Below are 23,910 nucleotides of genomic sequence, written 5' to 3' on the forward strand. Positions count from 1 at the left end.
ACATCTACATCTATACATCTACATCTACATGCATACATCCACATCTCCATTCACATCTACATCTATACATCTACATCTACATGCATCCATCCACCTCCACATCCACATCTACATCTATACATCTACATCTACATGCATACATCCACATCTCCATTCACATCTACATCTATACATCTACATCTACATGCATCCATCCACATCTCCATTTACATCCTCATCTATACATCTACTTCTACATGCATACATCCACATCTCCATGCATACATCCACCTCCACATTCACACTCACATCCATACATCTACATCTACATGCAAACATCCACATCTCCATGCATAATAAAATTCTTTTAATTAATCTAGGATGATAGTTCCTAGAATATGGTAGGAAGTCCTCTTTTTATGCTTTGAATGAAATTATTTTATGCATAATTTCTATAAAAATTTTGCCATAACTCCGCTACTATGACTGATAAGTCTCAATTTTTTCTAAGGGATAAGGCTTATCATTAAGGAAATAATTAGAATGGTCTCTAATTGGATCATCAATCCATAATGGATTGAATCATCAATATACATAAACTAAAAGCATAGAAAAAAGCCATTAATTTGGCCTCAAGCATAGCTTAATCTTGGATTAAGGAAAAGCCTTATGAAAAGCTTCATTTGGATTGAAAAGGGTCATGAGTATGACCATTTCTTAAGTGAGAGAGAGAAAGACCATTAGAATTAAATATAAATAGAATTTTATGTAATTCTTTACTATCATTAATTAATTAACTTCAATAGCATTTCAAAAACCATATCAATTAAGCTTCTCAAGCTTGAGAGGGGTTGAGAAGAGAGAATCATTGAGAAATTATAGAAAAGATCAAAATTCACTATACTTATCTTATAATTTGCGTGATTCTTTGATCACGGTAGAGGCCCCCAACCAATCAATTAGTTTAGTATGTTGATGGAGCCACCAATGGGGATTGAAGAAAGAGAGAAGTATCAAAAACTAGTGAATTATTAAAGAATTCACAGTTCTTGGCTTAGGTGGAGTAGAGTAACAAAGCATAAGACATTATATCCTTTTCAACAAGGGAAGGCTTCTATTTATAGGAAAAATTGAGCTCCTAACCAAACAAACTAATTCTAGAATTTTCCAAGTCAGTTTGGTTGAATTTGGACTAGATTTGGCCTAGTTTATTTACTTTTTGATTCGATTTGGTTCCATTTTGATTTGGTTTGGTTCAAGAGATATGAGAGATAAAAATATCACATTACTTTTGAGTTTAAAACTCATTCAAGCATGTGAAATATGCACCTTCTTTAAAGAACTCCCCTTTCTTACATATGTGTCAAAATTCTATTGCTCATAGTTTTTTTACTAATAAACCTTGTACATTTTTAACTCTTCATCTTATGTGAAATATGCACCTTCTTTAAAGAACTCCCCTTCCTTACATATGTGTCAAAATTTTATTGCTCATAGTTTTTTACTAATAAACCTTGTACATTTTCAACTCTTCATCTTATGTGAAATATGCACCTTCTTTAAAGAACTCCCCTTCCTTACATATGTGTCAAAATTTTATTGCTCATAGTTTTTTACTAATAAACCTTGTACATTTTTAACTCTTCATCTTATGTGAAATATGCACCTTCTTTAAAGAACTCCCCTTCCTTACATATGTGTCAAAATTTTATTGCTCATAGTTTTTTACTAATAAACCTTGTACATTTTCAACTCTCCATCTTATGTGAGCATTTACTCATTTTTGGGTATCTTCTTTTACAATTTGGATTTTTCTCCTCCCTACACATGGATTGATGCTATTGGTCCATAGGAACCTTAATTGGACCATAATCCAAAAATTTCTGAAAATCTAGACCCTTAGACTAAGGTTCTTTATACCTATTTCCAATTAATTCCAATTGCACATTGGAAAATTCTTTTAGAATTTCTGTTTCAGGGGAACTTATTTTAATAAGATGAGTTATTTTTTTATCCAAAAATATTCATAATCTGAATATTCTCTCTCTAGAATAATTTTCTCTCTCTAGGCTAAAACAGTTAGAAACAAGGTCTTTATATTTCTGAAGAGGGATTGATTACATGGGAAGATACTAGACATCAAAAAGGGGTTGGGGGAGGAATCTTACATTCTACCCCACTTAAAAAATGCGAGATGTCCTCATCTCGCAAACTGGGATAATTTCGCAAGATGCACGAATATGAGACTTAGAGAAAAATTTTAATCAAGATTAACCACCAAGAAAAGTCTTAAAGAGAGCAAGATTCAAAATAAGAACAAGATTTAAACTTTATTTATTCTCGATACTTATACAGTAAAGATAGAAGAACTCTTTACACTTCCATAAGCCCGTCCATCATATGGTCACAAAAGCACCACTCACAAGCTGCACAAGTATAGGGTAACTCATCTATGGGAATGATTCTGTTGGTTATTGCCGCACCTATCTCAGTGGTATGAGGTGATCTAACAAAAGGACCTCTGAGAGGCAAGCCAAAAACGGGGTAAAGGCATATCTTCTCATGAGGAAGAAAACACGCCAGTAAGAAGACTCGCTCAGAAAACCCAAGATGCCTTGATCTCATGACGCAGTAGTATCGGGGACCCAAACCCAAAGCTTCAATAACCATGGCCAAGCGGACATTGTTACGAAAGTGCTGCTGACCCCAGGGTGTTACCCTAGTTATGTTTTGATAGGTCCGCCATTTGGTCTGAGCTACAGAAGTTCCTAGGTGAGGAAAAAGTGAGCGCTCATACTGTTCTATAAAGTCTTTCTTCACAGACTCTCTTGCGTCTTGAAGGTGAGAAATCATCAGGGATAAAACTAATTCCTGTTGCCAAGCCATGAAGGAGATTAAGAAAGAAAGGAGATTGATGGGAGTAAGATTACTGTGAGCGACAAGTAAAAGTTACGACTTATATAAAGGAAGGAGCTAGCGTAACCTAGAAGCCAACAGTAACTTGCCACCCACTGAAGTTTTACCGTCTTTCCATGATTTGTGTTTGACACATTTTTCTATAGAAGGCATTAAGAATTTTGAGATGAGGAGATAAAAGAAGCTTGTAGGCTAAGTCACCTACTTTCATTGAATTCAGATATAAGGGTCACAATATCTGGGAGATAACTTCTTATACTCCCCAAGAGATAAAGAACTTCTTTTGGGCCGTACTCGAATGAAAACCAAAACCTTGGTATCCAAAACACCGATTCTCACTTCTGAACTCATTGTTCTAAATCCTTAAAACAGGTGGGACTCCTGAGAAGTATTCTAGGGAAAGGGTCTTCCTTTTTTAAACAGAAACTTTCTTTTATTTTAGAGAGGGAATAATTATAAGATCAGAAAGGGAGATTCTTACTCCTGTATACCTCGAGGGGCTGGGGAGGAATCTTACATCCTACCCCACTTAAAAAGTGCGAGATGTCCTTATCTCGCAAGGTAGAGGACAACTCTTTTTCTTAAGATCCAATTTTATTCTGGGGTTCCTTATATTCTGGTCAACCCAACAGAATATTGGGATGAATATCCCTTATATAGAACTCATAATTAAATAACAATTCATTCAGGTCATATCATTCATATCTTTAACATGATAATGGTCCATTAGACCGAAAAGTTTCCTTTTCGGAACATTCCTCCACGGAAATTTCAGTCAAGCAAGTTCTCAATTTGACATCCCTTAAGTTGATCTACCGGTCAAGTATTAACAGTAGCAATCTGACAGCACAACCCACTAATCTCATAGTGATTTGCTGAATTCATTATCATCATTCTAGTTATGAATATCATCACAGGGACTCGTCACATTCCCCCTCATTGTGGTTTCATTATATTTCAACTAATTTTTAAAAATCATCCATTTTCAATCAGAATTTTCAATTAGAATCCAAATCAATTCATCAATTCTCAAACAGAATTAAAAATCATATCAATCACATTCGAAATCATCATCTGGATAGCATTAACGCTTATAATTTCAAGTCTTAGATTTACTCGTATATACTATCAGTAAAGAGCTGCAGTATACTCACGGTATATACGGGTAGTCACGGCCCTTGGAATTATAAGGTAAATACTACCATGTCTAGGCCTCAAGCAAGTCAGGGATTCTATATAGTTGCGGCACTTCCATCTGAAGACCCAATTACCAAATTATGAATTTCAGTTTGAATATCAAATTGTATGAATTATCTCACACAATTATAACCTTTTTGTGTTTCTTGATAAATTTTTGATATATTTGTCTTCTCAGTTGATCTTTATTAACCAAATGCTCTGATACCAACTGTGAGATCCCTGTTCCCACCGAGCAATAGATTCGGGATACTAGCAGCGGAAGTAGCACTTCTCGCACGGGACAGGGGTCCCACACTCGGGGCCTCACCCACGGATATCCGGATAAGAGACTAATCCGTCGGTTGTTCCAAAACCAAACCCGAAAAAACTTCCTTTACCGGAAAGCACGGGCAATTCCACTAGGATAACTTTTTACTCTAACTTAGTCAAGATCATTTCTGATCGAGCTGATCCAATTGCATCTATAAGATACTTGGTCAGATTAAGGAAGAAACTTGCACTTGGATCATTGGGATCAACGCTTTTTTCCCCATTCAAGAGGCACAGCCGTTGATTCCTATCCATAGAACAGTTACTGTCCTGGATTTATTTTATCTATCGTAAAAACAAAAGTTTGAGTCTCGATTTACGGATCCATCAGTCCAGCCTAACCCCATCCGATCCCATGGGTTAGCCAACCGCCCAACCACTGTAGTGATGGGATCCAATTAAGAATTTGGTTAGGTTTTGTCTCGGGTACCAAGGAAAAGAGTTCCAAGGCCCCCTAGCCGGATGTTCATGCAAAAATAAAACTAGTCACACCACTCACACACCCAATATGAAATTGCCTTTTCACAGATTCAACGAGTTTAAAATAATCCTTTAATAAAACCATAGTATCACTGATCACCATCTTCCAATTTATCTAGTTGATTCTTAATTTTCCCATCATTCCTTCATCAGAGTATCTATGGCATCATTGGCAACTAGGACACTCACCACCTGTCCACACAGGGGCCGTTTCCTAATCCCTAGCCCATAATACTCGGCAATATAATCTCTTATCAAGATGGACTCTCGTTGAAGATCAGCAAGATCAACCAACAGATCCATATAAAGAGCCATGGACTCATCCATTGAAGACCAGCAAGGTCAATCAACCAGATCCATGTCCGATTTCAGAAAACAACTCCTACTCTTGTTCCAATATCTTCCTCGACGCACGCATGGGTATCCTAGGCGACCCAGAGCCCGAGCACTGTATGGTCAGCACCCTCTAGGATCCTTCGCAGGTGACCTAGCGCTTCACTCATAGGCCGCTTCCTTGGCCCCTCATCCACCATACCGGAAGCTCACCATTTTAATCGCACCGAGGCTGGTCAAGACCTCGGCCGACCTTGCTACGCGAAACGTCCTTCATTGACTCTCCGTCAACAGTTGCAACTTTATCAGTTAAGTCTCCACGACCTTAATCACAAGACGGTCAAAATGCTCCCCCAGCATTCTTGACATAAAACAGTCATTTACAAACAGCATTTACAAACAGTTTACAATACAATTTCTATTTTAACTTTCATTTTTCCACATTATCCCTCATCAATCTACATTACTTATTCCATATTCCATTTATATGTATACTCATCCCATCACATCATTTTCCATCTCATCACTTCAGATTTCTTCACATCACATATCATATATTCACATCCATACATCCACATCTACATCCATACATCTATTTTCACATCCACATCTACATGCACATTCATGCATGTATTTTCACATCCACATCTACATGCACATTCATGCATCCACATCCATACATCCACATCTACATGCACATTCACATCCATACATCCACATCTATATGCGTACATTCACATCTACATGCATACATCCACATCTCTATGCATACATCCACATCCACATTCACATTCACCTCCATACATCTACATCTACATGCATACATCCACCTCCACATTCACATCCATATCTATACATCTACATCTACATGCATACATCCACCTCCACATCCACATCTACATCTATACATCTACATCTACTTGCATACATCCACATCTCCATCTACATCTATACATCTACATCTACATGTATCCATCCACCTCCACATCCACATCTACATCTATACATCTACATCTACATGCATACATCCACATCTCCATTCACATCTACATCTATACATCTACATCTACATGTATCCATCCACATCTCCATTCACATCCTCATCTATACATCTACATCTACATGCATCCATCCACATCTCCATTTACATCCTCATCTATACATCTACTTCTACATGCATACATCCACATCTCCATGCATACATCCACCTCCACATTCACATCCACATCTATACATCTACATCTCCATGCATACCTCCACCTCCACATTCACATCCACATCTATACATCTACATCTACATGCATACATCCACCTCCACATCTACATCTACATACATACATCGACCTCCACATCCACATCTACATCTATACATCTACATCTACATGCATACATCCACATCTCCATTCACATCTACATCTATACATCTACATCTACATGCATCCATCCACCTCCACATCCACATCTACATCTATACATCTACATCTACATGCATACATCCACATCTCCATTCACATCTACATCTATACATCTACATCTACATGCATCCATCCACATCTCCATTTACATCCTCATCTATACATCTACTTCTACATGCATACATCCACATCTCCATGCATACATCCACCTCCACATTCACACTCACATCCATACATCTACATCTACATGCAAACATCCACATCTCCATGCATAATAAAATTCTTTTAATTAATCTAGGATGATAGTTCCTAGAATATGGTAGGAAGTCCTCTTTTTATGCTTTGAATGAAATTATTTTATGCATAATTTCTATAAAAATTTTGCCATAACTCCGCTACTATGACTGATAAGTCTCAATTTTTTCTAAGGGATAAGGCTTATCATTAAGGAAATAATTAGAATGGTCTCTAATTGGATCATCAATCCATAATGGATTGAATCATCAATATACATAAACTAAAAGTATAGAAAAAAGCCATTAATTTGGCCTCAAGCATAGCTTAATCTTGGATTAAGGAAAAGCCTTATGAAAAGCTTCATTTGGATTGAAAAGGGTCATGAGTATGACCATTTCTTAAGTGAGAGAGAGAAAGACCATTAGAATTAAATATAAATAGAATTTTATGTAATTCTTTACTATCATTAATTAATTAACTTCAATAGCATTTCAAAAACCATATCAATTAAGCTTCTCAAGCTTGAGAGGGGTTGAGAAGAGAGAATCATTGAGAAATTATAGAAAAGATCAAAATTCACTATACTTATCTTCTAATTTGCTTGATTCTTTGATCACGGTAGAGGCCCCCAACCAATCAATTGGTTTAGTATGTTGATGGAGCCACCAATGGGGATTGAAGAAAGAGAGAAGTATCAAAAACTAGTGAATTATTAAAGAATTCACAGTTCTTGGCTTAGGTGGAGTAGAGTAACAAAGCATAAGACATTATATCCTTTTCAACAAGGGAAGGCTTCTATTTATAGGAAAAATTGAGCTCCTAACCAAACAAACTAATTCTAGAATTTCCAAGTCAGTTTGGTTAAATTTGGACTAGATTTGGACCTAGTTTATTTACTTTTTGATTCGATTTGGTTCCATTTTGATTTGGTTTGGTTCAAGAGATATGAGAGATAAAAATATCACATTATTTTTGAGTTTAAAACTGATTCAAGCATGTGAAATATGCACTCCTTTAAGGAACTCCCTTCCTTACATATGTGTCAAAATTCTATTGCTCATAGTTTTTTTACTAATAAACCTTGTACATTTTTAACTCTTCATCTTATGTGAAATATGCACCTTCTTTAAAGAACTCCCCTTCCTTACATATGTGTCAAAATTTTATTGCTCATAGTTTTTTACTAATAAACCTTGTACATTTTCAACTCTTCATCTTATGTGAAATATGCACCTTCTTTAAAGAACTCCCCTTCCTTACATATGTGTCAAAATTTTATTGCTCATAGTTTTTTACTAATAAACCTTGTACATTTTCAACTCTTCATCTTATGTGAAATATGCACCTTCTTAAACTCCCCTTCCTTACATATGTGTCAAAATTTTATTGCTCATAGTTTTTTACTAATAAACCTTGTACATTTTCAACTCTCCATCTTATGTGAGCATTTACTCATTTTTGGGTATCTTCTTTTACAATTTGGATTTTTCTCCTCCCTACACATGGATTGATGCTATTGGTCCATAGGAACCTTAATTGGACCATAATCCAAAAATTTCTGAAAATCTAGACCCTTAGACTAAGGTTCTTTATACCTATTTCCAATTAATTCCAATTGCACATTGGAAAATTCTTTTAGAATTTCTATTTCAGGGGAACTTATTTTAATAAGATGAGTTATTTTTCTATCCAAAAATATTCATAATCTGAATATTCTCTCTCTAGAATAATTTTCTCTCTCTAGGCTAAAACAGTTAGAAACAAGGTCTTTATATTTCTGAAGAGGGATTGATTACATGGGAAGATACTAGACATCAAAAAGGGGTTGGGGGAGGAATCTTACATTCTACCCCACTTAAAAAATGCGAGATGTCCTCATCTCGCAAACTGGGATAATTTCGCAAGATGCACGAATATGAGACTTAGAGAAAAATTTTAATCAAGATTAACCACCAAGAAAAGTCTTAAAGAGAGCAAGATTCAAAATAAGAACAAGATTTAAACTTTATTCATTCTCGGTACTTATACAGTAAAGATAGAAGAACTCTTTACACTTCCATAAGCCCGTCCATCATATGGTCACAAAAGCAGCACTCACAAGCTGCACAAGTATAGGGTAACTCATCTATGGGAATGATTCTGCTGGTTATTGCCGCACCTATCTCAGTGGTATGAGGTGATCTAACAAAAGGACCTCTGAGAGGCAAGCCAAAAACGGGGTAAAGGCATATCTTCTCATGAGGAAGAAAACACGCCAGTAAGAAGACTCGCTCAGAAAACCCAAGATGCCTTGATCTCATGATGCAGTAGTATCGGGGACCCAAACCCAAAGCTTCAATAACCATGGCCAAGCGGACATTGTTACGAAAGTGCTGCTGACCCCAGGGTGTTACACTAGTTATGTTTTGATAGGTCCGCCATTTGGTCTGAGCTACAGAAGTTCCTAGGTGAGGAAAAAGTGAGCGCTCATACTGTTCTATAAAGTCTTTCTTCACAGACTCTCTTGCGTCTTGAAGGTGAGAAATCATCAGGGATAAAACTAATTCCTGTTGCCAAGCCATGAAGGAGATTAAGAAAGAAAGGAGATTGATGGGAGTAAGATTATTGTGAGCGACAAGTAAAAGTTACGACTTATATAAAGGAAGGAGCTAGCGTAACCTAGAAGCCAACGGTAACTTGCCACCCACTGAAGTTTTACCGTCTTTCCATGATTTGTGTTTGACACATTTTTCTATAGAAGGCATTAAGAATTTTGAGATGAGGAGATAAAAGAAGCTTGTAGGCTAAGTCACCTACTTTCATTGAATTCAGATATAAGGGTCACAATATCTGGGAGATAACTTCTTATACTCCCCAAGAGATAAAGAACTTCTTTTGGGCCGTACTCGAATGAAAACCAAAACCTTGGTATCCAAAACACCGATTCTCACTTCTGAACTCATTGTTCTAAATCCTTAAAACAGGTGGGACTCCTGAGAAGTATTCTAGGGAAAGGGTCTTCCTTTTTTAAACAGAAACTTTCTTTTATTTTAGAGAGGGAATAATTATAAGATCAGAAAGGGAGATTCTTACTCCTGTATACCTCGAGGGGCTGGGGAGGAATCTTACAAGCATCAGCTAACTTTAAAACAATCCTTTAATGAAACCATTATGTCACTAATGACAATCCTCAAAGTCTCTGGTTGAATCCTTATTTCCAGTCATTCATTCATTGGTGTACTTATGGCATCATTGGCAACCAGAACGCTCACCAACTGTTCACTCAGGGGTCTTTTCCATAGTTCCTACCTCATAGTAACCGGCAATATATTCACATATAAAATCAGGATGGAATCCTCGTTGAAGATCAGCAAGATCAATCAACAGATCCATATAAGAGAGCCATGGACTCATCCGTTGAGGACCAGCAAGGTCAATCAACCAGATCCATGCCCGGATTCAGAAAACAGCTCTTACTCCTTGTTCCAATATCTTCCACGACGCACGTGTGGATATCTTCGGCGATTCAGAGCCCGAGCACCGTATGGTCAGCACCCTCTAGGATCCTTCGCAGGTGACCTAGCGCTTCACTCATAGGCCGCTTCCTTGGTCCCTCATCCACCGTACCGGAAGCTCACCATTTAAAGCAAACCGAGGCTGGTCAAGACCTCGATCGACCTTGCTATGCGAGACGTCCTCCATTGATTCTCCGTTAGCAGTTGCAACTTTATCAGTTCGGTCTTCATGACCTTAATCCTCAAGATGGTCAAAATGCTTCCCCAGCATTCTTGACATAAAACAGTCATTTATAAACAGTCACAAATACAGTTTCTATAACGAACTCTCGTCTTTCCACATTATCCACTCTCGGACCACATTACTTATTCCACATTGCATTCAATGTGTACTCATTCTCATCCATTCACTCTACTCATTCTCATCCATTCACTCATATAGACTACACATTATTTCACATACACCTTCACATTCGTTATTCTACATACATATCCATGTTCGTACGTCCACATCATACCTCCAATTTTGCATTCATACATACGCATCTACATGCATACATCCACATCCACATTCATACATCCATACTTCCATTTCCACTTCCACACATCCACATTCACATTCATACATCCACATTCACATGCATACATCCATTTTCACATCCTCATTCATACATCCACATCCACATCCTCATTCATACATCCACATTCACATACATACATCCACATCCGTATCTACATCCACATCTTCATTCACATTCGCATCCATACATCCACATCTACATACATACATCCATTTTCACATCCTCATTCATACATCCACATCCACATACATACATACACATCCGTATCATCATTAATACATCCACATCCACACCCACATCCACATTCACATTCATACATACACATCTACATGCATACATCCACATCCACACTTCTATTTCCACATCCACACATCCATATTCACATTCATATATCCATATCTACATTCATACATCCATATTACATTCATTCTCGCCCTAACACATCCCATATACATCTTATCCCATCAGATACACTCTCTACCTCATCCCATACACATCTTAACACATCCTAACTCATCTTAACACATTCTATCACATCTCATACACCTCTTATCATATCCTATCACATCTCATACACCTCTTATCATATCCTATCACATCTCATACACATCTTTTCACATCTCATACACCTCTTATCACATCCTATCACTTCCTGTAAGATTCTCCCCCAGCCTTCGAGGTATACAGGAGTAAGAATCTCCCTTTTTGATCTTATAATTATTCTCTCTCTAAAATAAAAGAAAGATTCTTTAAAAAAGGAAGAACCTTTTCCCTGAATACTTCTCAAGAGTCCCACCTGTTTTAAGATTCAGAACAATGAGTTCAGAAGTGAGAATCGATGTTTTGGATATCAAGGTTTTGGTCTTCATTCGATTACGGCCCAAAAGAAGTTCTTTATCTCTTGGGAAGTATAAGAAGTTATCTCCCAGATATTGTGGACCAAAGAAAGTAGGTGATTTAGCTTACGAACTTCTTTTATCTCCTCATCTCAAAGTTCTAAATGCCTTCTATAGAAAAATATGCCAAACCCAAATCATGGAAAGACAGTAAAACTTCAGTGGCAAGTTACCGTTGGCTTCTAAGTTACGCTAGCTCCTTCCTTTATATAAGTCGTAACTTTTACTTGTCGTTCACAGTAATCTTACTCCCATCGATCTCCTTTCTTTCTTAATCTCCTTCATGGCTTGGCAACAAGAATTAGTTTTATCCATAATGATTCCTCACCTTCAAGACGCAAGTGAGTCTGTGAAGAAGGATTTTATAGAACAGTATGAGCGCTCACTTTTTCCTCACCTAGGAACTTCTGTAGCACAGACCAAATGGCGGACCTATCAAGACATAACTAGGGTAACACCTTGGGGTCAGCAGCACTTTCGTAACAATGTCCGCTTGGCCATGGTTATCGAAGCTTTGGGTTTGGGTCCCCGATACTACTGCGTCATGAGATCAAGGCATCCTAGGTTTTCTGAGCGGGTCTTCTTACTGGCGTGTTTTCTTCCTCATGAGAAGATATGCCTTTACCCCGTTTTTGGCTTGCCTCTCAGAGGTCCTTTTGTTAGAACACCTCATACCACTGAGATAGGCGCAGCAATAACCCACAGAATCATTCCCATAGATGAGTTACCTTATACTTGTGCAGCTTGTGAGGACTGCTTTTGTGATTATATGATGGACGGACTTATGGAAGTGTAAAGAGTCCTTCTATCTTTACTGTATAAGTTCCGAGAATGAATAAAGTTTAAATCTTGTTCTTATCTTGAATCTTGCTCTCTTGAGACTTTTTTTTAAATTGGTGGTTAATCTTAATTAAAAAAAAAATTTCTCTCAGTCTCATACTTGTGCATCTTGCGAAATCACCCCCAGTTTGCGAGATGAGGGCATCTCGCGTTTTTTTTAAGTTGGGTAGAATGTAAGATTCCTCTCCCAACCCCTTTTTGATGTCTAGTATCTTCCCCTGTAAATCAACCCCTCTTCAGAAATATAAAGACCTTGTTTCTAACTATTTTAGCCTAGAGAGAGAAAATATTCTAGAGAGAGAATATTCAGATTTTGAATATTTTTGGATAGAAAAATATCTCTTATAATTCAGATGAGTTCCCCTGAAACAGGAATTCAAAAAGAATTTTCCAATGTGCAATTGGAATTAATTGGAAATAGGTATAAAGAACCTTAGTCTAAGGGTCTAGATTTTCAGAAATCTTTAGACTATGGTCCAATTAAGGTTCCTATGGGCCAATAGCATCAATCCATGTGTAGGGAGTAGATAAATCCAATTTGTAAAAAAGAAGATACCCAAAAATGAGTAAATGCTCACATAAGGTGAAGAGTTGAAAATGTACAAGGTTTATTAGTAAAAAACTATGAGCAATATTAAAAATATGAGATATTTTGGGAATAATGATTTTATTATGACACATATGTAAGGAAGGGGAGTCCCTTAAATGCTCACATAAGATGAAGAGTTGAAAATGTACAAGGTTTATTAGTAAAAAACTATGAGCAATATTAAAATGATTCCATTATGACACATATGTAAGGAAGGGGAGTTCTTTAAAGGATGTGCATATTTCACATAAGATGAAGAGTTGAAAATGTACAAGGTTTATTAGTAAAAAACTATGAGCAATATTAAAATGATTCCATTATGACACATATGTAAGGAAAGAGAGGTCTTTAAAGGAGGTGCATATTTCACATGCTTGAATGAGTTTTAAACTCATAAAAATTGAGATATTTCATCTCTCCTCTCTCCTCATTTAAGTCTAGTTCCAAAAAGTTAGCTTAACTGACCTAAAAATGGTCAAATATTGACCAAACTGATTTAGAAAATTCTAGAATCAGTTTGTTTGGTTAGGAGCTCAATTTTTCCTATAAATAGAAGCCTCCCCCTTGTTGAAAAATATATAGTGTTTATGCATCGTTACTCTACTCCACCTAAGCCAAGAACTGTGAATTCATTTAATAATTCACTAGTTTTTGGAGCTTCCCTCTTTCTTCAATCCCCATTAGTGGCTCCATCAACATACTTAACCAATTGATTGGTTGGGGGCCTCTACCGTGAACAAAGAATCAAGCAATTTGTAAGGTAATTAGTGAATATTGATCTTTCTATAATTTCTCAATGTTTCTCTCTTCTCAACCCCTCTCAAGCTTGAGAAGTTTAATTGGTATGGTTTTTTTTAAATGCTAATGAAGTTTGAATAGTAGTGAAGAGTTACATAATGCTATTGAAGTTAATTTTCATTTATGTTTAAATTCTAATGATTTTTATGTAAATTCCCTCTCTCACTCAAGAAATGGTCATACTCATGACCCATTCTCAATCCAAATCAAGCTTTTCATAAAGCTTTTCCTTAACCCAAGATTAAGCTATGCTTGAGGCCAAATTATTGGCTTTTTTCTATGCTTTTAGTTTATGATTCAATCCATTATGGATTAATAATCCAATTAGAGATTATTTTAATTATTCCTTAATGATAAGCATTATCCCTTAGAAAAATTGAGATTTATCAGTCATAGCAGCGGAGCTATGGCAAAAGTTTTATAAAAATTATGCATAAAATAATCTCATTCAAAGCATAAAAAGAGGACTTCCTACCATATTCTAGGAATTATCATCCTAGATTAATTGAAAGAATTTCATTACAATCATGGAGAAATTGAATTTTAATATCATGCATAAAGGATAAGTTTTTATATCAAAAGTGTTATTTTTACCATTTTTATTTCATGCATAGAAGTATGCATAATGGATAAATTTTTATATCAAAAGTGTTATTTTTATCATTTTTAATTTTCATGCATAGAAGTATGCATAAAAGAAAATTTTTTTATATCAAAAGTGTTACTTTTATCATTTTTATTTTTCATGCATAGAAGTATGCATAAAGGAAAAAATTTTATATCAAAAGTGTTACTTTTATCATTTTTAATTTTCATGCATAGAAGTATGCATAAAGGAAAATTTTTTATATCAAAAGTGTTACTTTTATCATTTTTAATTTTCATGCATAGAAGTATGCATAAAGGAAAAAATTTTATATCAAAAGTGTTACTTTTATCATATTGGATTTCATGCATATAGGTATGCATAAAAGATATTCTTTTTATACTAAAAGTGTGATTTTCCTCATAAATGGATTTTATGCTTAACTTAGATGCATAAGAGAAATTCTTTTATTCTAAAAGTGTAATTTCCTACCAAACTGAATTTATGCATAAGAAGATGCATAAAAGATTGATTTTAATTTCGAAAGTGTTAGTCTCCTTAAATGGAATTTATGTATAAATAAATGTGTAGAGAAATCTTATATTAAATATAAGAATTCTCTTTAAAAAAAAAAAAGATATGAAATGTGATAAGATGTGATAAGAGGTGTATGAGATGTGATAAGAATTGATAAGATGCGTATGGAAAGTGATAGGATGTGATAAGATGTGTATGGGATGAGGTAAGAAGTGTATGTGATAGAATAGGATGTATATGGGTTGTGATAGGGCGAGAATGGATGTGATGTAAAAGATTAGATGTGAAGACATATGGGGTTACATGAATGGGAATGTGGAAATGGATGTATGTATGTGGATGTGTGGATGTGGAGATGGGAGTATGGATGTATGAATGTGAAAATGGATGTATGCATGAAGATGTATATGCATAGATGTGAATGTGGATGTAGATGTGGATGTATAGATGTGAATGGGAATGTGGATGTGGATGTATGTATGTATGTGGATGTAGATGTGAATGTATAGATGTGAATGGGAATGTGGATGTGGATGTATATGAATGTGGATGTAGATGTGGATGTATAGATGTGAATGGGAATGTGGATGTGGATGTATGTATGTATGTGGATGTAGATGTGGATGTATAGATGTGAATGGGAATGTGGATGTGGATGTATGTATGTATGTGGATGTGGATGTATGAATGAGGACGTGATAATGGATGTATGCATGTAGATGTGGATATATGGATGTGAATATGAATGTGGATGTGGATGTGGATGTATGGATGTGGATATGGATGTGTATGTATGAATGTAGATAAGGGATGTGGATGTATAAATGAGGATGTGAAAATGGAGGTATGCATGTAGATGTGGATGTATGGATGTGAATATGGATGTGGATGTGGATGTATAAATGAGGATGTGAATGTGGATGTGAATGTGGATGTATGGATGTGGATATGGATGTGTATGTATGAATGTGGATATGGGATGTGGATGTATAAATGAGGATGTGAAAATGGATGTATCCATGTAAATGTGGATGTATGAATGTGAATGTGAATTAATGTGTCGTCGATATGAGGAAATGGATGAGAATGAGTACACATTGAATGGAATGTGGAATAAGTAATGTGGACTAAGGAGGGATAATGTGGAAAGACGAGAGTTTGATTTAGAAACTGTATTTTGTGACTGTTTGTAAATGACTGTTTTATGTCAAGAATGCTGGGGAAGCATTTTGACCATCTTGTGGATTAAGGTCATGAAGACCTAACTGTTAAAGTTGCAACTGCTGACGAAGAGTCAATGCCAGGACGTCTCGCGTAGCAAGGTCGACCGAGGTCTTGACCAGCCTCGGTTCGATTTTGTAAGATTCCTCCCCCAACCCCTTTTTGATGTCTAGTATCTTCCCCTGTAATCAATCCCTCTTCAGAAATATAAAGACCTTGTTTCTAATTGTTTTAGCCTAGAGAGAGAAAATTATTCTAGAGAGAGAATATTCAGATTATGAATATTTTTGGATAGAAAAATAACTCATCTTATTAAAATAAGTTCCCCTGAAACAGAAATTCAAAAAGAATTTTCCAATGTGCAATTGGAGTTAATTGGAAATAGGTATAAAGAACCTTAGTCTAAAGGGTTTAGATTTTCAGAAATTTTTTGATTATGGTCCAATTAAGGTTCCTATGGGCCAATAGCATCAATCCATGTGTAGGGAGGAGATAAATCCAAATTGTAAAAGAAGATACCCAAAATTGAGTAAATGTTCACATAAGATGAAGAGTTGAAAATGTACAAGGTTTATTAGTAAATAAACACATATGTAAGGAAGGGAAGTTCTTTAAAGGAGGTGCATATTTCACATAAGATGAAGAGTTGAAAATGTACAAGGTTTATTAGTAAATAAACACATATGTAAGGAAGGGAAGTTCTTTAAAGGAGGTGCATATTTCACATAAGATGAAGAGTTGAAAATGTACAAGGTTTATTAGTAAAAAAAAACTATGAGCAATATTAAAAATATGAGATATTTTGGGAATAATGATTTTATTATGACACATATGTAAGGAAGGGGAGTCCCTTAAATGCTCACATAAGATGAAGAGTTGAAAATGTACAAGGTTTATTAGTAAAAAACTATGAGCAATATTAAAATGATTCCATTATGACACATATGTAAGGAAGGGGAGTTTTTTTAAAGGAGGTGCATATTTCACATAAGATGAAGAGTTGAAAATGTACAAGGTTTATTAATAAAAAACTATGAGCAATATTAAAATGATTCCATTATGACACATATGTAAGGAAGGGGAGTTCTTTAAAGGAGGAGCATATTTCACATGCTTGAATGAGTTTAAAACTCATAAAAATTGAGATATTTTATCTCTCCTCTCTCCTAATTCAAGTCTAGTTCCAAAAAGTTAGCTTAAGTGACCTAAAAATGGTCAAAAAGTGACCAAACTGACTTGGAAAATTCTAGAATCAGTTTGTTTGGTTAGGAGCTCAAATTTTCCTATAAATAGAAGCCTCCCCTTGTTGAAAAAAACATAGTCTCTTATGCTTTGTTACTCTACTCCACCTAAGCCAAAAAAACATAATGTCTTATGCTTTGTTACTCTACTCCACCTAAGCCAAAATATATAGTGTCTTATGCTTTGTTACTCTACTCCACCTAAGCCAAAATATATAGTGTCTTATGCTTTGTTACTCTACTCCACCTAAGCCAAAATATATAGTGTCTTATGCTTGTTACTCTACTCCACCTAAGCCAAAAACTGTGAATTCTTTAATAATTCACTAGTTTTTGATACTTCTCTCTTTCTTCAATCCCCATTGGGGCTCCATCAACATACTAAACCAATTGATTGGTTGGGGGCCTCTACCGTGAATAAAGAATCAAGCAAATCATAAGGTAAGTATATTGAATTTTGATCTTTTCTATAATTTCTCAATGATTCTCTCTTCTCAACCCCTCTCAAGCTTGAGAAGTTTAATTGGTATGGTTTTTTAAATGCTATTGAAGTTAATTGGTGAATAGTAGTGAAGAGTTACATAATTTAATAAATGCTATAGAAGTTAATTTCCATTTATATTTAAATTCTAATGGTTTTTATAATTTCTCTCTCTCACTCAAGAAATGGTCATACTCATGACCCATTCTCAATCCAAATGAAGCTTTTCATAAAGCTTTTCCTTAATCCAAGATTAAGCTATGCTTGAGGCCAAATTAATGGCTTTTGCTATGCTTTTAGTTTATGCACATTGATGATTCAATCCATTATGGATTGATGACCCAATTAGAGACCATTCTAATTATTTTCTTAATGATAAGCTTTATCCCTTAGAAACAATTTGAGATTTATCAGTCATAGTAGCGGAACTATGACAAAATTTTTATAGAAATTACGCATAAAATAAATTCATTCAAAGCATAAAAAGAGGACTTCCTACCATATCCTAGGAACTATCATCCTAGATTAATTAAAAGAATATTATTATGCATGGAGATATGGATGTTTGCATGTAGATGTAGAGGTATGGATGTGAGTGTGAATGTGGAGGTGGATGTATGCATGTAGATGTAGATGTATAGATGTAGATGTGGATGTGGAGGTGGGTGGATGCATGTAGATGTAGATGTATAGGTGTAGGTGAGAATGGAGATGTGGATGTATACATGTAGATGTAGATGTATAGATGTAGATGTGAATAGAGATGTGGATGTATACATGTAGATGTAGATGTGGATGTGGAGGTGGGTGGATGCATGAAGATGTAGATGTATAGATGTAGATGAGAATGGAGATGTGGATGTATATATGTAGATGTAGATGTATAGATGTAGATGTGAATAGAGATGTGGATGTATACATGTAGATGTAGATGTATAGATGTAGATGGGAATGGAGATGTGGATGTATACATGTGGATGTAGATGTATAGTTGTAGATGTGAATGGAGATGTGGATGTATGCATGTAGATGTAGGTGTATAGACGTAGATGTGGATGTAGAGGTGGATGTATGCATGTAGATGTAGATGTATAGATGTGGATGTGAATGTGGAGTGGATGTATGCATGTAGATGTAGATGTATGGAGGTGAATGTGAATGTGGATGTGGATGTATGCATAGGGATGTAGATGTATGCATGTAGATGTGAATGTACGCATATAGTTGTGGATGTATGGATGTGAATATACGATTGTGATGTGAGGGAATCTGAAGTGATGAGATGGGATGAGTATACATATAAATGGAATATGGAATAAGTAATGTAGATTGAGGAGGGATAATGTGGAAAAATGAAAGTTAAAATAGAAATTGTATTGTAAACTGTTTGTAAATGCTGTTTGTAAATGCTGTTTGTAAATGATTGTTTTATGTCAAGAATGCTGGGGGGAGCATTTTGACCGTCTTGTGATTAAGATCGTGATGAGAAAGTTGCAACTGCTGACGGGGAGTCAATGAAGGACGTCTCGCGTAGCAAGGTCGGCCGAGGTCTTGACCAGCCTCGGTGCGATTAAAATGGTGAGCTTCCGGTACGGTGGATGAGGGGCCAAGGAAGCGGCCTATGCGTGAAGCGCTAGGTTACCTGCGAAGGATCCTAGAGGGTGCTGACCATACGGTGCTCGGGCTCTGGGTCGCCTAGGATACCCACGCGTGCGTCGAGGAAGATATTGGAACAGAGTTGGAGTTGTTTTCTGAAATCGAGCATGGATCTGGTTGATTGACCTTGCTGGTCTTCAATGGATGAGTCCATGGCTCCTTATATGGATCTGTTGGTTGATCTTGCTGATCTTCAACGAGAGTCCATCTTGTTAAGTGATTATATTGCCAAGTATTATGGGCTAGGAACTATCGAAACGGCTCCTGAGCGTTCTAGTTGCCAATGATGCCATAGATACTCTGATGAAGGAATGATGGGAAATTAAGAATCAATTGGATAAATTGGAAGATGGTGATCAATGATACTATGGTTTTTTTAAAGGATTGTTTTAAACTGGTTGAATCTGGTTGAAAAAGGCAATTTCATATTGGGTGTGTGAGTGGTGTGACTAGTTTTATTTTGCATGAACATCCGGCTAGGGGGCCTTGGAACTCTTTTCCTTGGTACCCGGGACAAAACCTAACCAAATTTTTAATTGGATCCCATCACTACAGTGGTTGGGCGGTTGGCTAACCCATGGGATTGGATGGGGTTAGGCTGGACTGATGGATCCGTAAATCGAGACTCAAACTTTTGTTTTTACGATAGAAAAAAAAAATAATAATCCCGGACAGAAACTGTTCTATGGATAGGAATCAACGGCTGTGCCTCTTGAATGGGGAAAAAAGCGTTGATCCCAATGATCCAAGTGCAAGTTTCTTCCTTGAACTGACTAAGTATCTTATAGATGTAATCGGATCATCTCGATTAGAAATGATCTTGACTACGTTAGAGTAAAAAGTTATCCTGGTGGAATCGCCCGTGCTTTTCGGTAAAGGAAGTTTTTCCGGGTTCGGTTTTGGAACAACCGACGGATTAGTCTCTTATCCGGATATCCGTGGGCGAGGCCCCGAGTGTGGGAACCCTGTCCCGCGCGAGAAGCGCTACTTCTGCTGCCAGTACCCCGAATCCGTTGCTCGGTGGGAACAGGGATCTTACAGTTGGTATCAGAGCATTTGGTTAATAAAGATCAACTGAGAAGATAAATATGTCAAAAATTTATCAAGAAACACAAAAAGGTTATAATTGTGTGATATAACTCATACAATTTGATATTCAAACTGAAATTCATAATTTGGTAATTGGTTCTTCAGATGGAAGTACCGCAATTATATAGAAACCCTGACTTGCTTGAGGCCTAGACATGATAGTATTTACCTTATAATTCCAAGGGCCGTGACTACCCGTATATACCGAGAGTATACTGCAGCTCTTTACTGACAGTATATACGAGTAAATCTAAGACTTGAAATTATAAGTGTTAATGCTATCTAGATGATGATTTTGAATGTGATTGATATGATTTTTAATTCTGTTTGAGAATGAATGAATTGATTTGGATTCTGATTGAAAATGGTGATTGAAAAATGTTGATTTTTAAAAATTAGTTGAAATATAATGAAACCACAATGAGGGGGAATGGGACGAGTCCCTGTGATGATATTCATAACTAGAATGATGATAACGAATTCAGCAAATCACTATGAGATTAGTGGATTGTGCTGTCAGATTGCTACTGTTAATACTTGACCGGTAGATCAAGTTAAGGGATGTCAAATTGAGAACTTGCTTGACTGAAATTTTCGTGTGGAGGAATGTTCCGAAGGAAACTATTCGGTCTAATGGACCATTATCATGTTAAAGATATGAATGATATAATCTGAATGAATTATTATTTAATGATGAGTTCTATATAAGAGATATTTATCCCAGTATTCTGTTGGGTTGACCAGAATATAAGCAACCCCAGAATAAAAATTGGATCTTAAGAATAAGAGCTGTCCTCTACCTTGCGAGATGAGGACATCTCGCACTTTTTAAGTGGGGTAGAATGTAAGATTCTTCCCCAGCCTTCGAGGTATACAGGAGTAAGAATCTCCCTTTCTGATCTTATAATTATTCCCTCTCTAAAATAAAAGAAAGTTTCTGTTTAAAAAAGGAATACCCTTTTCCTAAAATACTTCTCAGGAGTCACGCCTATTTTAAGGATTTAGAACAATGAGTTTAGAAGTGAGAATCGGTGTTTTGGATACCAAGGTTTTGGTTTTCATTCGAGTATGGCCCAAAAGAAGTTCTTTATCTCTTGGGGAGTATAAGAAGTTATCCCCCAGATATTGTGATCCTTATATCTGAATTCAATGAAAGTAGGTGACTTAGCCTACAAGTTTCTTTTATCTCCTCATCTCAAAATTCTTAATGCCTTCTATAGAAAAATGTGTCAAACACAAATCATGGAAAGACGGTAAAACTTCAGTGGCAAGTTACCGTTGGCTTCTAGGTTACGCTAGCTCCTTCCTTTATATAAGTCGTAACTTTTACTTGTCGCTCACAGTAATCTTACTCCCATCAATCTCCTTTCTTTCTTAATCTCCTTCATGGCTTGGCAACAAGAACTAGTTTTATCCATGATGATTTCTCACCTTCAAGACGCAAGAGAGTCTGTGAAGAAAGACTTTATAAAACAATATGAGCGCTCACTTTTTCCTCACCTAGGAACTTCTGTAGCGCAGACCAAATGGCGGACCTATCAAAACATAACTAGGGTAACACCCTGGGGTCAGCAGCACTTTCGTAACAATGTCCGCTTGGCCATGGTAATTGAAGCTTTGGGTTTGGGTCCCCGATACTACTGCGTCATGAGATCAAGGCATCTTGGGTTTTCTGAGCGGGTCTTCTTACTGGCGTGTTTTCTTCCTCATGAGAAGATATGCCTTTATCCCGTTTTTGGCTTGCCTCTCAGAGGTCCTTTTGTTAGATCACCTCATACCACTGAGATAGGTGCGGCAATAACCAGCAGAATCATTCCCATAGATGAGTTACCCTATACTTGTGCAGCTTGTGAGGACTGCTTTTGTGACCATATGATGGACGGGCTTATGGAAGTGTAAAGAGTTTCTCTATCTTTACTGTATAAGTTCCGAGAATGAATAAAGTTTAAATCTTGTTCTTATTTTGAATCTTGCTCTCTTTAAGACTTTTCTTGGTGGTTAATCGTGATTAAAATTTTTCTCTAAGTCTCATATTCGTGCATCTTGCGAAATTATTCCAAGTTGCGAGATGAGGACATCTCGCGTTTTTTAAGTGGGGTAGAATGTAAGATTCCTCCCCCGACCCCTTTTTGAAGTCTAGTATCTTCCCCTGTAATCAATCCCTCTTCAGAAATATAAAGACCTTGTTTCTAATTGTTTTAGCCTAGAGAGAGAAAATTATTCTAGAGAGAGAATATTCAGATTATGAATATTTTTGGATAGAAAAATAACTCATCTTATTAAAATAAGTTCCCCTGAAACAGAAATTCAAAAAGAATTTTCCAATGTGCAATTGGAGTTAATTGGAAATAGGTATAAAGAACCTTAGTCTAAAGGGTTTAGATTTTCAAAATTTTTTTGATTATGGTCCAATTAAGGTTCCTATGGGCCAATAGCATCAATCCATGTGTAGGGAGGAGATAAATCCAAATTGTAAAAGAAGATACCCAAAATTGAGTAAATGTTCACTTAAGATGAAGAGTTGAAAATGTACAAGGTTTATTAGTAAATAAACACATATGTAAGGAAGGGAAGTTCTTTAAAGGAGGTGCATATTTCACATAAGATGAAGAGTTGAAAATGTACAAGGTTTATTAGTAAATAAACACATATGTAAGGAAGGGAAGTTCTTTAAAGGAGGTGCATATTTCACATAAGATGAAGAGTTGAAAATGTACAAGGTTTATTAGTAAAAAAAAACTATGAGCAATATTAAAAATATGAGATATTTTGGGAATAATGATTTTATTATGACACATATGTAAGGAAGGGGAGTCCCTTAAATGCTCACATAAGATGAAGAGTTGAAAATGTACAAGGTTTATTAGTAAAAAACTATGAGCAATATTAAAATGATTCCATTATGACACATATGTAAGGAAGGGGAGTTTTTTTAAAGGAGGTGCATATTTCACATAAGATGAAGAGTTGAAAATGTACAAGGTTTATTAATAAAAAACTATGAGCAATATTAAAATGATTCCATTACGACA

Source organism: Cibotium barometz, chromosome 58, assembly GCF_041138505.1.
Source record: "Cibotium barometz isolate CiBa-2024 chromosome 58, ASM4113850v1, whole genome shotgun sequence".
In the NCBI taxonomy this organism is placed as follows: domain Eukaryota; kingdom Viridiplantae; phylum Streptophyta; class Polypodiopsida; order Cyatheales; family Cibotiaceae; genus Cibotium; species Cibotium barometz.